General features: G+C 39.9%; 1 non-coding gene across 1 annotated transcript; it reads left to right on the top strand.

Moving 5' to 3' along the window:
- Positions 1 to 192: 192 nt before the first annotated feature.
- On the top strand, positions 193 to 266 carry Trnai-aau. Its single transcript has one exon. It is a non-coding gene; the product is annotated as a tRNA-Ile (tRNA).
- Positions 267 to 15,808: the final 15,542 nt, after the last annotated feature.

The raw sequence follows: 15,808 nt of genomic DNA, 5'->3' as shown, positions 1-15,808 counted from the left end.
CGTCATCTTCTTCTTCTTCTTCTTCAACGTGTAATCGGGGTCACCTATTCGAGCATAAACTTTAACGATTCTCTCAGTTCTTTGCTAAATCTAAATATTTATATGCACAGGACAACAAAAAAAAAAAGAAAAAAGAAAAGAATTTCAGAATTTCATTGGAAATATTTGAATTGAGAAGTCCGAAATCAACATGGCCCATTAGCTCAGTTGGTTAGAGCGTCGTGCTAATAACGCGAAGGTCGCGGGTTCGATCCCCTCATGGGCCAAGATAACCAATTTTTTTTTTAATCGAACAAAATAAATTGATACATCTCGAATGGCTGAGCTGTGTTAAAGTTAACTAATATTTTCTTATCTATATGTTCAAAAAGTATGTCAAATTCTTTAGCTTTATTTATTATCCAAATGAATCAGAATTCACAGTGCGTCAACGTTTTGCTCAACGTACAGATAAAGATAGCGTAGGGTTGGGGGATTCCCGGGGAGAGGACATAACAAGGCGCCACCAACCACCACAAGCAAATATAACCATCATCATATGGAAACTGAAAACATATTCAATTAAATTTATCAAGCAATTATACGCTGATCAGATGGATGATTTCTTACCCCCCCTCTCTCTCTCTCTCTCTGTTGTTGGCAGCACCCTCATATGGTAGATGGCTAATCAAGGTTGATGCCTGTTAATCCCCCCCTCCAGGCTCCCACTCCCCTCCTCACATTCGTCACTTAATTTGTGCACTCAAAATCATTTTAAATCAAATCTATTGAAAATATTTTCGCGATTTCAAAGGAGGGCGCTGGGTCTGCGGTTTGTTATAACCCTCAGCCCTCATCATATGTCAGCGGCAGTAGCAGACGTCAATAATGAAGATGATGATGATGATGATGATGTCGACTGTCGACTGTCGACTGTCGAATGTCGAAGTTGTCGTCTCTATTGAATGAAATACTGTGCGCGGATGCTGACAATGATGATGATGATGATAATGATGTTTGAGCAGAGGTCGACAATTGTTGTAGCTGCTTGTTTTTGTTTGTTGCTTGTTTGTTATTTGTCTTGATCGGATGATGCCCCTCTTGGTATGCCCTGCCCAATACTTTGATACCATTTCACATCACATCCCATCTCATGCCGCCTCGTCTCGAGGGAAGGCCACATTTCAAAATTGTGTTCAATATGTTAACAAGGCGAGAGAGGGCCAGTTGCTAGATGAGAGTTGATAACCCACATAAATAAGTATCTTGTATCTTATGTCTTGTATCTGATATCTGGTATGTGTAATTCACAAATGGCAACACACACAGATACATTTTTGACACCCAATAACCAACTAGACAGATGATGAGCAGCAGCAGCAGCAGCAGCAGCAGCAGCAGCTGAAAAAAAAGGTAGCTAAAGATTTGTTGTTAATGATAAAGAAAAAACACAACTTTCCTTAAAGTTAACAATATCTTAATTCGATGTCTCTTAAGATTTCAGAGATTTCATTGTTGAATTTGAAATGTTTTCCTTCAGAAAAGAGATACTCATATCGTACAGATCAAATAGACTATATCCACATTCGATCATCTATCTCGTTGATGCATTAGTTTTGTCAAATTGCTTATTAATTTCGATGAGTCCATTTGTCTGAATGGGGCTGGGTGAATTGTCTGTTTTAAAATAAATGTTTTTTACACAAATTGCATTTTATGCTTTGCTCTATTAATCGAAAAACAGTTGGTAATAAAAAAAAAAGCACAGGGGAAACCATACAAGTATGTATATAAAAGGAGGAAAAACACTTTTAATTCAAATTTTCACTCTCACTTTGGATATTTATTTTATATTATTTTCGTTTTTGTTTTCTTTCGTTGCTTCTGCTACAGTTTTTAATTGCCCATGGGTTCCTTGAAATACAAAGAAAACACAAAAATCATAAAGCCAAAAAATAAAATCAAAAAAAATAAAAATAAAACACCAAAAAAAAAAAAAAAATAAAACACCAAAAAAAAAAAAAAAGAAACCACAACAAGGTGAAAATATGACGCAAAAAATACAACAAAAAGAAAAACAAAATATAAAAGAGAAATACCAACAACAACAACAACAGCAATAATAATAACATAAAAAAAACCAAGATGACCGAGAAAAAAAAAACAGCAAGAAAAAACAATTTATGCAAAATGGACAGAAGCAAAAAAGCGAAAAGAGAGTGAGGAGCAAGCATCGAGGAGTGAAGAGTGAAAAGAAAGACGATTAGGCGATTTACGGAATGAAAATAAAATCCAATAAAACGTGATTATGACTAAAGCCAGAGGGGGGAAAGGAGGGTGCTTATAAGACAGGATAAAGGCGACACAGAGTGATTGAAGGACTGGTGGAGTGGGGCAAGGGGGGGATGCACACAGACAGATGTTTGACAAAACAACAGCAGTTTGCATATTTGAACAAAAAGTTCACTTGCATCCCAACGAATCTGCAAAAGATACAAGATACAGTATCTTCTGCTACGCTTTGTTTCGTTGCCTCGTTTACTGTTGCTGCTGTTGCTCGTGCCACATTAAAAACTAACTGCATATCCTGCAAACAGGAAGGATTTTTTGAACTTCACCTGCCAAAACACACACACACACGCACACTGACACACAGTGATAGAGCAAATAAGAGAGATGGAGGAAAAAAAAAAGAAACGGAACAAAAAAGCGAAGTAAAAGGAACCTTCTCAAGCCACATGCCGTCCTTTGACTCAAATTACGTTTTCGCTTCTTATACATACACACACACATATACCTTTATATGTGTGTGTATATAGAAAACTTACTTAATAATTATTATGATATGCCATTACTTTACCTTTTACCTTACTGCCATGCCTCTTGTTCGCTTCCGTTCCGAGAGTCGTTTCCCGACCACGACAATAAAGCTACCCCAAAAAAAAAAAAAAAAACAGAAAACCAACAAAATATCAGCTCAGGTAATACCTATACATAGGTAGATACTGCATACATCTGCACTTATATGTGTATGTCTGTGTATTGGCAATGTCAATGTGCCGCTGCGGTGCGGTTTCTAAAACCAAAAGGCATCCCGACTCACTTACTCATCACTCAGCCCCTTCTTCCCCTCCCCTCGCCATGGTAATTTCAATTCAATCCAATCCAAGTTTGAAAATATATAAACACATTTGGCATACAAAGTAACTTGACTTCTTCTGCAATGGACAAAACGGAAAGTGTCTGCTCCCCATAACCATACCCATACCCTGTGTGAGATAAACGGAGAGGGGGTATATTGTGATCCTTGCCAATTGCCTACTATAATTATAAAAGGCTGGTCAGCTCATAAGTGTTTAATATTCGGTACTAAGTATCTCAAAGTGGAAGCGCCAAAGTCAGGTCAGGTATATACCTGGGGAAACCAACCAAAAGGAACCACGACAAGAGTTGCCGAGACGAGGCACAAGCCAATGTGCTAGGAAGGAGTCGGGAGTCGGTAGTCGGGAGTGGTGCTGCTGCTGGTGGGTGAATGTGATACGCTTGGTGCATAACAATGCAACATTCTGGCTGGCTAGCAGCTAGCAACCACAAGTCAAAGCCATGTATCGAGCCAAAGTATCTGCCACTTCTTGCTAGACAACAAATTGGCCTGTCCAAGCAACAGAACAACAACAAAAAAAAAAACAACTCACATATAACACCTTGCAAAAAAGAAACAAAAAAAAAAAAACGAAAAGCGAAGCATGTGGTTCAAACGGTCTACCTCTCTTTTTCTCTCTCTAGTTGGCTCATTCTCTTATACAAACAACTGTTCAAACATGTTCGTTACAATGCATTTAATTCTCTTATAAATGAACAGCTGTTCGAACATGTTGCATATAAGAGAGGATGGCCAAACATGTTAATTAGAAGAGATTGGTTGAGTGGTCCGAGTCAGAGGTTTGTTGGAATGCCACACGATCAATGCATCAGTGGCGAATGGGGGAGGGGGGAAGGAGATGGAACCGGGGGGTAGACCGGATCATGAGTGTTTTAATAATATGATGAAATAGCAGAGCACAAGAGTGCCAAGTGCCACACATAGACAAACACACACACACATAACCAAATCGACATCCTCACCAACAGTTTATTATTCCATCCCATCGTTTAACTAACTAAAATGTACTAGTTTTTATCCAGGTCCATTAATTCAAAGTAAACCATTCAAATGAAATCCATTACAGTTTATATTTCAGTCATTTTGGGTGTCCATTTCGCTTGCAAACACACACACACACACACACACAGCTTAGTCACATGGTATGCCCCAAATCCCAAACACCCTAGGCTCAGAATTTAAAACTATCCTGTGTGCATACAATGTTGGACTCTTTTTTGGCTCCAATATATGTATGTATGACCCTCAGCCTCAGCCTCGGCCTCGGCCCGCCAGCCAACCACACTCTAAAACCTACACATAATGCCATTTTGAAAAGCTTATCCAAAAAATATTTGCATAAGATTCAAACTGCATGCAAGAAACGTTTTAAGGACCCTCCAACTCAGTCCACTCGAATCCTCCCCACCCACCAATGAAATAAAATGCAATTTACCCAAATGAAACAAAATAACTGAATCCCACCCTGTAAGACTAGAACCAGACCCAGAACCATCAGCACCATCGACCCATCCGCCCATCCACCTTACCCAGTCCCATCACTATTTCCGCCTGCCATCTCCTCATGATGATGGCTGCAGCCGAGTGGCCTTTGCTTGGTTGCAAAAGTTTTGTTCCAAGTTTTTGGCAGTCAAGTGTGGAGTTCATATTTGTGTTGGAATTTCCATTTCACCCTGGGCCTCACCGCCTCACCCATAGCACCATTACCTTCTACTTCTTCCTTTTCTACTACGACTACTACAACTACTACTTCTCCATGATGTTCTTCTTGCATTCGTTTTTGGGCCATTCAGTTACCTAATTGTATGAAAATACTTGGATCCTTTTTTGGTTTTTGGTCTCAGGCAAATGGGAATTTAAGCCTGTGCAATGCAATGATGGAAACCGCAAACTGAAGGTGTTGTATGATTCGGCTCCATTTGTGATGTCAATTTTGGTTTGAGTTATTGGCTTAGTCCTTGACAAGTGTCGACTTGGGTGCCACCACCTTGACTCTGCTCCTCCTCCTCCTCTCCTCTTCTTGAGGGCTTTGCAGCATCTTCTTTTTCGTTTCGTTTCGTTTTTTTTTTTGGCATTTTCGAAATGCAGCGAAGCATTTGACAGCCTTGGCATATGCAAAAATTTACATTTGAATTAAATATTTGACACCAGCAGCAGCAGCAGCATCAGCATCAGGCGGTAGCCCAACAATCCTCAAAAATCCTTGGCTACAGCTGGGCGAACATTCCGTCCGTCCCTCCCCGTCCAACCTCTGCACTACCCCCTCTTTCATTTTGACTGGCTCTTCGGTGTGTCCCTCTGGTAGCCTCATCAACCGCAATGGCATTCTCATGGAAGCCTTTTTGCCTTTGACTCTATACTGGGTTTGCAATTTCTGCAGATTAACTTTATCCTTTTTTTTCATATCTCGCTCTTTCTCACTCGCTCTCTCTGTCTCTTTCTCTGTGTCCTTTTCTTTTTCTTTTTTTTATTTAACGTGGTTGCAGACATAAAACTGCAAGTGTGCCAGGCTTCTATTTTGAAGTGGAACCTATTTTCTGGAAATTTATTAAGTGGCGCCAAGCAAAGGATTATAAATAACAAATTGCATAAGCAATTGTTTTAATGAAATCCTTTCTTGGGCAACTCTAAAAATGAAAATTTAATTAAGACTATTAAAATTGTGTTGTGCAAAAATCTCAATGCCCATTCCATAACCCAATCCAGGCATAGGTCAAAGGTCTTTACTTTTATATTATTTAGTGAGGATATAAGAAGATACTGATCTGATCTGATCCACTGAAGAAATAGCTCTTGAAATTGCATTGTTTGTTTTATGTTAACCACTAAGAAACTTCCTCTTTTATTGCTGAACTGTGACACTTAAAACCTCTAAGGAATATTTGTTGGAATGGTCCATCCTAATGGCATATCAGTGTCATATTTTCTTAAAAATTTGCAAGTTTATTTTACATTTTTGCCTAGATTTTAATTAAATCAAAATATCTTAGAATGAATAAGTGTGTGTGTGTGTGTGTGTGTGTGTGTGTCCGAGTGAGGAGGGTGTGGCCTATGATCGTTGCAATGGCGATACAAAATATTCTCAACCATTTCAATACAAAATTTCATGCACAGCATCATCATCATCATCATGAAGAACTTGTAACTGACCAACAGATGGGTCAAGTAACTTAAAGAAAACCCGTTTCCAGAGTTCTGGTTCTGGGCTCTCTTTCTTACACTTGCTATCTCTATCTCTTGCTTATTTGTGATTGGAAGAGACCAGAAAACCAAAAAAAAAAAAAAAGAAAGAAAAACGCCAAGACGAAGAACTACCTGATTAGGGTCTTTCGCTCTCTCTCTCCGTGTCTCTGTTTCTTTCTCACACTATGTGACTCAACAGGCAGGCTCAGCAGCAGAGGTCAGAGGAGTCATTAAGTCAGAGACCACAACATCATTAATAAAGGAACACGAAGAGGGTCCTTCCGTAAAACCAAAATACCAACAGTACAGAAAAACGAAAACAGAAGAATGAAAGGGGGGGAGGAGGAAAGGGTAGCGTAACTATTGTCCTAATGGTTAACACGTCAAGGCTAATGAGCCGCAACGTAGATTAATTTGTGGGAAAATTTGTTTGTCTTTGTCTTATGCCACAGCTGGTCATTCTTCAGCCTCCACCTCAGTAAGCCATAACGCATAACTAGAAGTTAGTGGGCCACCTAGTTGAACTAAGCCTCTTATAGCTTAGTTACTGTCAGTTCTTTCTCTAAAGTAAAGTAAATACATATTTCCCCTCCCCTCTCCGGAGAATTGCACCTGCTTGGGCAATAGAAAAATCTCTGTCTTTTGGTTTTAGTTTTTCTTTTTCGATTTCAGCTGTTTTTTAAAGGGGTCGGAACAACTTCAAACGATGCTCAAGATTCACTTTCAAAGCATATTTAGAGTAAGATGATAAAATATTATCAAACACTTGTCGATAGATGAGGAGACACACACACAACAACAACAACAGCAACAACTTATGCTAATGGCGCGTACCAAAATAGAAGAACATTTCGAAAAAAAAAAACAAAATAAAGAACTAAATTGAGGGAGATACGAAAACAATTCATAAAAAATTTACATAACATTTGTGTGAGAGTGCCTATGTGACCCCAACCCCAACTCCGACCCCGAACTCCCGATGCGGGGGCAGAGGCACAATAAAAATTAGAGTGCGCAGGCGCAACGGCAGCCGGAACTCATTTAAATATGTATTCATGCAATGATGAAGGAATTACAGGAACCTTTTGTGGTTATTAGTGAGTGAGGGGGGAGGGAGGGAAGTCTTCATCTGGCAAAGTGTGTGTGTGTTGTTGTGCATCTTTAAAAAGGTGGCAATAGATCATAGTCTGGCGCCAGCTGGGGAACAGGGCAGATCCAGAGGGCCAGAGGGCAGGACGATTGCCCCATTGTTTTCTTGTGCGCGACTTGTTAAAATCATAAATCAAATGTATAATTGACTTGAATTTTCTATTTACTCCTCCCCTCACACCTAGACTTAGAGTAAAAGTACATAGTTAGGTTACTGATGATGCATTATTGGAATATCTGTCTGATACCCCTCGAAAAGTGCCCACAGTTAGGGGAAAAGATTCCATTAAGAGACTTCATATATCAACTGGTACGTACATAGTGAATAAAATGCAAATGAAAAACATTATTCAATTATTTCAACAGAAAGAATTTTTCGATTTTTACTTGGGAGCGTTGAAACAAAAAGTTTTCCAAATGTATGTGAGAAAATTTAAAATTGACAATTTTCACTCATAGCTTGACAATTTTCCATTGGACAACCGCGTTCATTAGGCTTTCCCTGAGTGATTTGAATAATATATTTTCCAATCATAAACTTTCCAACTGCATTCAGTTCAACTAAATTCCTATGTATGTTCGTGTTTTCAAATTTGGCGGCTCTTTTTACTGGCAATGAACTTTTCGTCTAGTTAATGCGGTCATTTCCCTATATGAAATGAATGAATATTTCATTGCATCCCATGCCGCCCCTTACCAGCCCCAGACCCACCCCCTTATCGACCATTAGCTCTCTAGCATAACATAAATGTTTGATATAGATTTAAATATCATCATCTCCTGTTGTAATTTTTCAATGCAATTGCATAAACAAAACAAAACTCTGTGTGTGAATGATGCAGAATTTCTAAAACGGCATTTTCCGTTTTTCACTTTTCATTTTTGATTTACCCCCATTCTGCCCCTCTTTCTGTTTTACATACTGTATCAGTTGTGTGTGTGCGTGTGTGTGTGTGTATATGTAGTGTGAGTGAGCAATTTATTACCTGCCATTTACCGTTTCTCATTATTAATTGCATCGCAATTAATCAGTTTTACTTGCGTTCACCGAGGCGTATACGCAACGAACCCCAAAGCGTGGTGTGCGGCAAGTGTGTGTGTGAGTGTGGGAGTGCGAAAGAGTGTCTATATGTTTGTGTGTAGTTGCCACCTCTCCACCCACCAGAGCAGACATGAAAATTTTTGAATGAATTGAAATGCAAATTGTAAATAAACATTTTAGAGAGAAAATTTGGGTCTTTAAGAGAATATCTCTGACAACGACAGTACGTATGTGTGTGTGTGTGTGTGTGTATGTACGTATGTGTGTGGGTGAAGAGTGTGAAATCGGAAATGTTTGTCTCCGCTACGTGTCCTGTGTCGTCTGTCCCCTGTCCTGACTGTCGTTTCGTTCGTTCCGCAGGACGTGGCAATAAAATGCATCGCCAGTTTCCCGTTGTTCGTGTCGTCCTTGCTTCATGTTATTTTCTTATTACGAAATATTTTCCCTTTATTTCAAGTTTTCTCCACCGTTTTCTGTCTTTTTACTCAATAAAACTTTTTGATTTCCGCTCGACTAGACAAAACTTTTTAATGCGGATGTTCTGGTAGCGAAACCAAAGCGAAAAACGAAAGAATAGAAAACTCAAATCGAAATCAAATCAAATTGAATCGAAGGCAAAAACAAAAGAACCGAAAGCACGAACTAGTGATGTGAGGTGGGTGGCAGGAGTCAGTCAGTCAGTCAAACAGTCAGTCAGTCAGTCAGTCAGCTGGCCAAAATAGAAAGCATTTAAATGTACAATTTTGTACAGAATAACACCTGCAACAACTGATATCAGGCCATCACACCATCGGACACGGGCACCGACACCTGCCCAAATCGCCCCAAGTTCCCATTTAAATTCAATTGGATTAGTACAACGAAAAGCACACGCGAGAGACGACGACGAAGAGCATGAAGAATAGTGTGAATGAATCCGCAGTCAGGGACAATTTCAGTATTCGGATGATAAAGACAAAAGCAACCCCCCCATCCTCCTTCTACCGATACCAATGGCATCCCATTCCATATATTCATCCATTCATTCATACACTCACCTCATTTACCAATTGGCCATTCAATCGTTCTCTCTGTGCGTGTGTGTGTGTGTGTGTGTGTGGGGCTTCCCGTCAAATATTTAAGTAAATGTTGCTATTTTATGCACTACCTCAACCCAACAGAGATTCCGTTTTTCGATTTTGATGTGGATTTCTTTTTAATTTTTTTTTGTTTTTGTTTCTTTTTGTGTTCTTTTTTTGTTGCTGTAGAAATCAAAACAATCAAACGAAGAATGACCAATGCCAGAGGCAGAGGCAGGTAGCCAGGCAGCCAGAATGGCAAACAATGTCGGCATTATCATTGATTGATTCAATGGAGGACACACACAAGTTAATTCTAATTTGCTTTTTCTTAACCCCTCACAAAAGAAATGAATATATATTTAAATCTACGTATATGAAGTAATGCCATTACTTCAAAACGTTGGAATTTTCTTTCTATTTTGACATTTGATGTACCTATGTTCTATTTGTTGTAATTCTTAACTAGTTAGTGGTCATCTTAGAGCAAAGATTAATCTTACTTTCTAGAAATTAACTCCAGGTTGCAAATTATATACAAACATTTAGATACAATATGCTAACTTTATCTAAGAAGTTTTTTCATCAAAAATAATTTGAAAGATTTGTTGAGATTTTAGTTTAGCTTTCTAATGGATTTGGGGTAAATCAATTTTGCCCCACGTAAGACATTTGATCCTGAACATCTTTCCATCAAGCACAAGTGTGGTTTCGATCGTCACACAATTTGCTAATCTCACTTACCTTCTGCCCAAGATGTTGGGGTTGGTGGTTTTGGTATAATTTCTGCTCTCTGTTGTCTGTTTTCTGTGCGAGCTTATGTAAGGGACAAAAATGGCGTTATTAAGATGCTTAACTGCACTTAAGCTTAGGGAATAGGAGACAAAACCGACAGCTAACTAAGTGGAGGGCACATCAACGCTAGCGCAGAGAAGATGTGAATAATGCAAGGACATTTCGCTCGTGCCAACTTGGGAAATTGAGACCAGTGGCACGAAAAGTACAGGAGATGGAGGAGTAAGGAAAAAGATGAGGTTGAGGATGAAAACAGAAACCGAAGCCGAAAAACACAAGACGAAAACGACGACAGCGACAACAAGACAAAGGGCAAAAACGAAAAAGAAACGGCGAGCAACCAATATAAACCGGAAGAAGCGCACAAGGCATTTAATGTGGAGGTATGAGGAGGATGAAGAGGATGATGCTGCTGTTGCAGCTGGAGGAATCTGAATCTGATAGGAGGACCAAAAAGTAAGTAAGCACAAGCACATCATCTCAAGCATATCCGGGGCAAGTGCACACACACACACACACCATGCCAAAAGAAGACTGGGGGTCGGGGGGAGTAAGTGTAGAAAGTGTTGACGCTTCCAGCTGCCCCGCTGATGGAGTGGAGGGATGGGAGGGTTAATAAGCGATATGGCAATGCGATAACGAGTTGCTGAGAGCGAGAGAATAGGTGGAGGGGTGGGATGGTAGATGGGTTGGAGTTGGAGTTGAAGCTGAAGATGGAACGAAATGGAACGGTACGTGTGCATGTTTGGATTAAGCTGATTCCTGGCCTGGCATTACTTGTGTGGCACTCGAAAAGTGCTTACCGGGTGGTTACCTACCAACCAACCAACCAGCCAACCATCTTGTCTCTCTCTCTCTGTCTCTCGTCTCAGCTTTCATCGCTGCTGATGATGTTGCTGCTGCTGTTTTGTTTCGTCCTGCTAATGGCTGTGACGAGACATGTTCTCGTTCTTGTCCCAGGCACGTACTCCAACTGCTGCTGCTGCTGCCGCTGCTCGGTGTTGTTGCCGCTGTTGCTTGTTTGGCTCCTTGTTAACACTGATTAAGTGCAACTTTGATGGTAAACGGCTTAAATGGAAAGCAGAAACCACCCAGGCAGCTGTCCTTTTGTGAATCATCGTTGGCATCATAATGAGCAGCATTCCTTAATAGTTCCACAGAAATCCTTTGACTGCAAATTGGACTCGGTTGGTCGAATGATCATCATGGGCAACAAATGCTGCATTTGCAAATTTCGTTTGATCATCATATCAATATGTGGATGATGATGACCCCCCACCTCCGAAAATTCATCTTCTCCTAGGGCATCTGCATTAGCAGCACGCGTAGACCCACACACACACACGCACAAAAGGACTCTTTCTTACCCTCGTCGTCGCCTTCGCCCTTGCCTTGCCTTGCTCTCGTCCTGACTGTGCACACACACATGTTATCGTGTCGTGTCGTGTCCTGTCCTGACAGGAAGCGCACTGATTGAGAGCGGGGGCAAATCTCTGTTATTTTTTTTTCCTTTTTTTCACTCCGGGGCAGATGTTTTCCTTCAGTTCAAATCGGGGACGCGTGCGCAAAAGCAGGAAGGCATTCCATCGTATCGGAAGTGCTGCAGGGGCAGGGAATGGGACTGGGGGTAGGGGGCCCCCTTTCATTTCATTTCATTCGTGCGCCCGATGTTTTGTTTTCGTGAGGTTAAATACCTTTTAAATAGTTTTTGGGTTTTTGAACAGAAATAAATTTATTATTCCTTTGAGAAGGCGGCGCATACAGCCAAACAAATTCCATTGAATTTGATCTTTGTTTCATTTCATTTACTATTTTTATTATTATTACTTTTACCGAGAGCAAAGGTTTCAGGACGAAGAAGATGAAGATGACAAGTGGTTCCTATCAGTTCGGGAGAGTTGGCTGGGAGGGGAATAAATATGTAAATCAGTTTTTCTAAAAAGTATTCGAATTCAATTTTAATTGTTACTAGAACTTTCAAGAAAAAGGATTTAATTTTCGAAAGCAAAAATATCTGATTGATGAATTATGTGATTTAAAAAATTCGAGAATATGATAAATCTGTTTGTTTTATTTAGTCTAATAACTTTAAGTGAAATTTCACAACAATTCCTTGCTTCTGTTTTGGGAAATTCAATTTCAATTTGAAAATTCAAAAGCCGTAGCCATGGCGCTCAATCTTGGGAAAACTTTCTTATTATTTTGATGTTGCCAAGCTGCATTCTGCTTCTCATTTAGGGCAGAACTTATCCACAATGAGTAAATGCAATTAAGAGTATGATATTAATTTCGCTTGGTTCATAATTTTCAAAATCATATGCTTCATTCACCTGCTGCCCACTGACCTGTTCAGTACACTGAGATAAACTCGAGAATTGCGCCATTTGGCCCCTATCCTTACCTTACCCTGCCCTGGCCCATGTCGTCGTCTCTTTCACTCAAGTAATTAGATTTTAGAGCCAAGCCTTGCACTTTTAGTCCATGGGTTATACTAGTCTGTGTGTGTGTGTGTGTGTGTGTGTGTGTGTGTGTGTGTGTGTGTGTGTGTGTGTGTGGCCTTTCATTGCTAAAACTTGCCGTGCTAAACAGTTTTCATTTCTCTCATTTTTTGTTTTTTTGGCCAGCTCACTTTCTAATTAGTGCACCGCAAAATATGAGCCTGACCACTATCAGTTGGTTGGAATCTGGCCTTGCCTTGCTTCTCTCTCTCTTTCTCTCTCTCTGTCTCTCTCTTGGACTAGCCAGTAGCAAAGTATAAGCCAAAATGGGATCGGAGTCGGGGAGCTGATTTTCAATTAAATTTCGACTTACAAATCAATAAACCAACATTTTCAACACAATTCATTTAAGGGTAGAGGAATAATAAGAGTAAGTGGGGGGGAAGTGTGCAAGAAGGTTGAGGAGGATTGAGGAGTAGACAGGAGTTGCGTGTATCCTTATACACATATGTGTGCACCTGGACTAAATGAGGAGGAAACAGACGAAGCCACCAGGCTAGGAGCTGGCACTCTGGTGAAAGGGCAGACAATTTCGAATTGAGGCCGCTGCTGCCACCGCTGCCACCGCCACCGCTGCCGCCGCCGCGTGTGCAACTCGACACCGGAACAAGTGGCAGAATAAGCAGCAGGGTCTTTAAGTATGGTATGGGTAAAAGAAGGTGCACAGTGCACAGTAAAGACAAGCTAAAAGAAACCGATTTCAAGTTCTTCATTTAGTTTTCATTGTTGCTTTCAAATAAAATTGGAATGGACCCATGATTGGATCATATCTTCCACTTAAGCAGTTTTGTTCGTTGGCATGGCATCTCCACTGTAGTATTCCACTTTTTGTCCGAGCCAAATGAAGCGCTGCTTCCTCTTACACAACATTGTCCCTGTCCCTATGTCCTTTCATACTGGGGCGTAAAGTGTGTTTAATGCTCAGCGAGGAAAACATTTGGCGGCATTATCGGGTCAGGCACGCGCATGATGGGCAACAACAACAATAACAACAACAACAACAACAAGAGAAGCAAGCAGCAGGCAACAAGGACAATGGACAATGAGCTCGACATCCTGCCAAGGGTATGAATCGCTGTACTGCATTAATTGGTTCACTGATTTTTTATGGCCAACTGGCAACAGGAGCTACAACAGAGGAGGGATAACCTTCTCCTACTTCTCCTCCTCCTCCTCCCGGTCGTTGTGCCTACATCTCTTGCTTCCAGCGGTTGCTTCTTTTTCCGTTTTTAACCTGTCGACCGCAGTGGCAGGATAATCGACAAGAGTCGCCATAGAGTTGACCAAATGGAAGCTGCCACATTTGTACCAAGAAAATGTAGACTATTCGATAAACAGGAAAGAAAGAAGAAGGACAAAATACCAAGGGAGAAAAGAAGGCATTGAAGATGTAAGAAATAAAGCCAAACCAATGTATGTATAAATATAACCACCTTCACCTTCTCCCGCTCATCGCGCTCCTGTGGCCTTCGCTAGGAAAAAAACATGTCTCAGCTGGCAGGACTAACGAGCGGAAAACGATATTACAACAAACCCCATAACTTGTGCCCGTTCTTGTGCCTGGCTTGGCGCATCCTTGGCTGTGGCAGATGAAAGCGGCCAAATCTCATTAAAACTGAATCGAAATGGTAATTTGAGTTGTTCACAAACAGATCCTGGCATGCACTGCAAGATTTCCGATTGCCGATTGAGTTTGATAGCATGAAACAGGCCAAACCCCATGCACCATGTGCCACATATTCATCTCATGTGTTTGTCTGTGTGTGTGCCAAGGACTTTGTTTGCCAAGATGTCTACAAATGGCAGCCGCAAGCCAAAGAAAACCAGCTAAAGGGAAAGAATAAATGCGTATGGAACAAACAAGGACATTTGCAAAGGGGGCGATGTAGAAAGGACAAGGTGTGATTTGTGTGTTTCGGTTTCACAAAATGCGGGCAGGTGGTTTCCACTCCATCGTGGTGATGTTGTAGTAGTAGTAGTAATAGTAGTAGCTGAAGTGGTGGTTCTCTGGTGGTGGTGGTGGTGGTTAAGGATTTGAGTTGTCATTGACATGAATGACATGTTATCTACTTGAATCTAATTGCAATCTTCTTTGCACTATCCTACCAATTGACGCTGGGTATATTGATATTTGCAGCATTTCACATAATCTGATTAAAACCAATACACAAATTTGTCACCCATCAATATACATTTTTCACTTTCGATTTCCACATAAGTAGCCACGTGCCAATTCCACAAGACTCTGCATTCAAAATTAGCACAAAACTGACTTATTTTCTTATATGTGAAACAATTTTATAAATTTGAAATCTTTTATTCATAGAGTTTTCAGATTTTTTCTTTTTAATTACTTGCCAAGTAACTAAAGCAATTGCGAGTTTGGAAATTATATTTCATTAAAATCCATTAGAGGTTTACTTAATGTTTCCTCAAATTTGGCAAAAGATGTAAAAATAAAATAAACTTATGTCTACTTCAATAACGATTTATAAGCTAGAAAAGGATGGGACGAATCCGTACTAAAATTGGTCTAAGAACAAGTTCAATTTTGAGACTGTTTGAATGAATTTTTAAAATTTGCTTATTTCTTTTTTACTCTTCACACATTTTACCGTCACACAAATAAATTATATATCCTATATATTGTTATAAACATTTTCAAATATCTTAATACAGCTTATAAGATTTATTTTCTATACATCGAATGAATATTTTAAATTGGATTATCTCCGCTGGTGACTTTTGACATTTTCGATCTGATGCTTTCAAGCATTCCAAGCAAGATTACATCTAAATAAATAGATATTTAAACAATTATATACAAATCTTATATTATTGGATGGATAAATAAACACATTTTACAAAAAAAAAAAGTATTTCTGCACCAATTTTGGTTGGCCAATTCTTCCTTGGTCTAAAGTATATCGAAGATATGAAA

The sequence above is a fragment of the Drosophila willistoni genome, assembly GCF_018902025.1.
Source record: "Drosophila willistoni isolate 14030-0811.24 chromosome XR unlocalized genomic scaffold, UCI_dwil_1.1 Seg144, whole genome shotgun sequence".
Taxonomy (NCBI): Eukaryota; Metazoa; Arthropoda; class Insecta; order Diptera; family Drosophilidae; genus Drosophila; species Drosophila willistoni.
The sequence above is the reverse complement of the archived record's forward strand: the minus strand, read 5'-3'. Positions and strand labels throughout refer to the sequence as shown.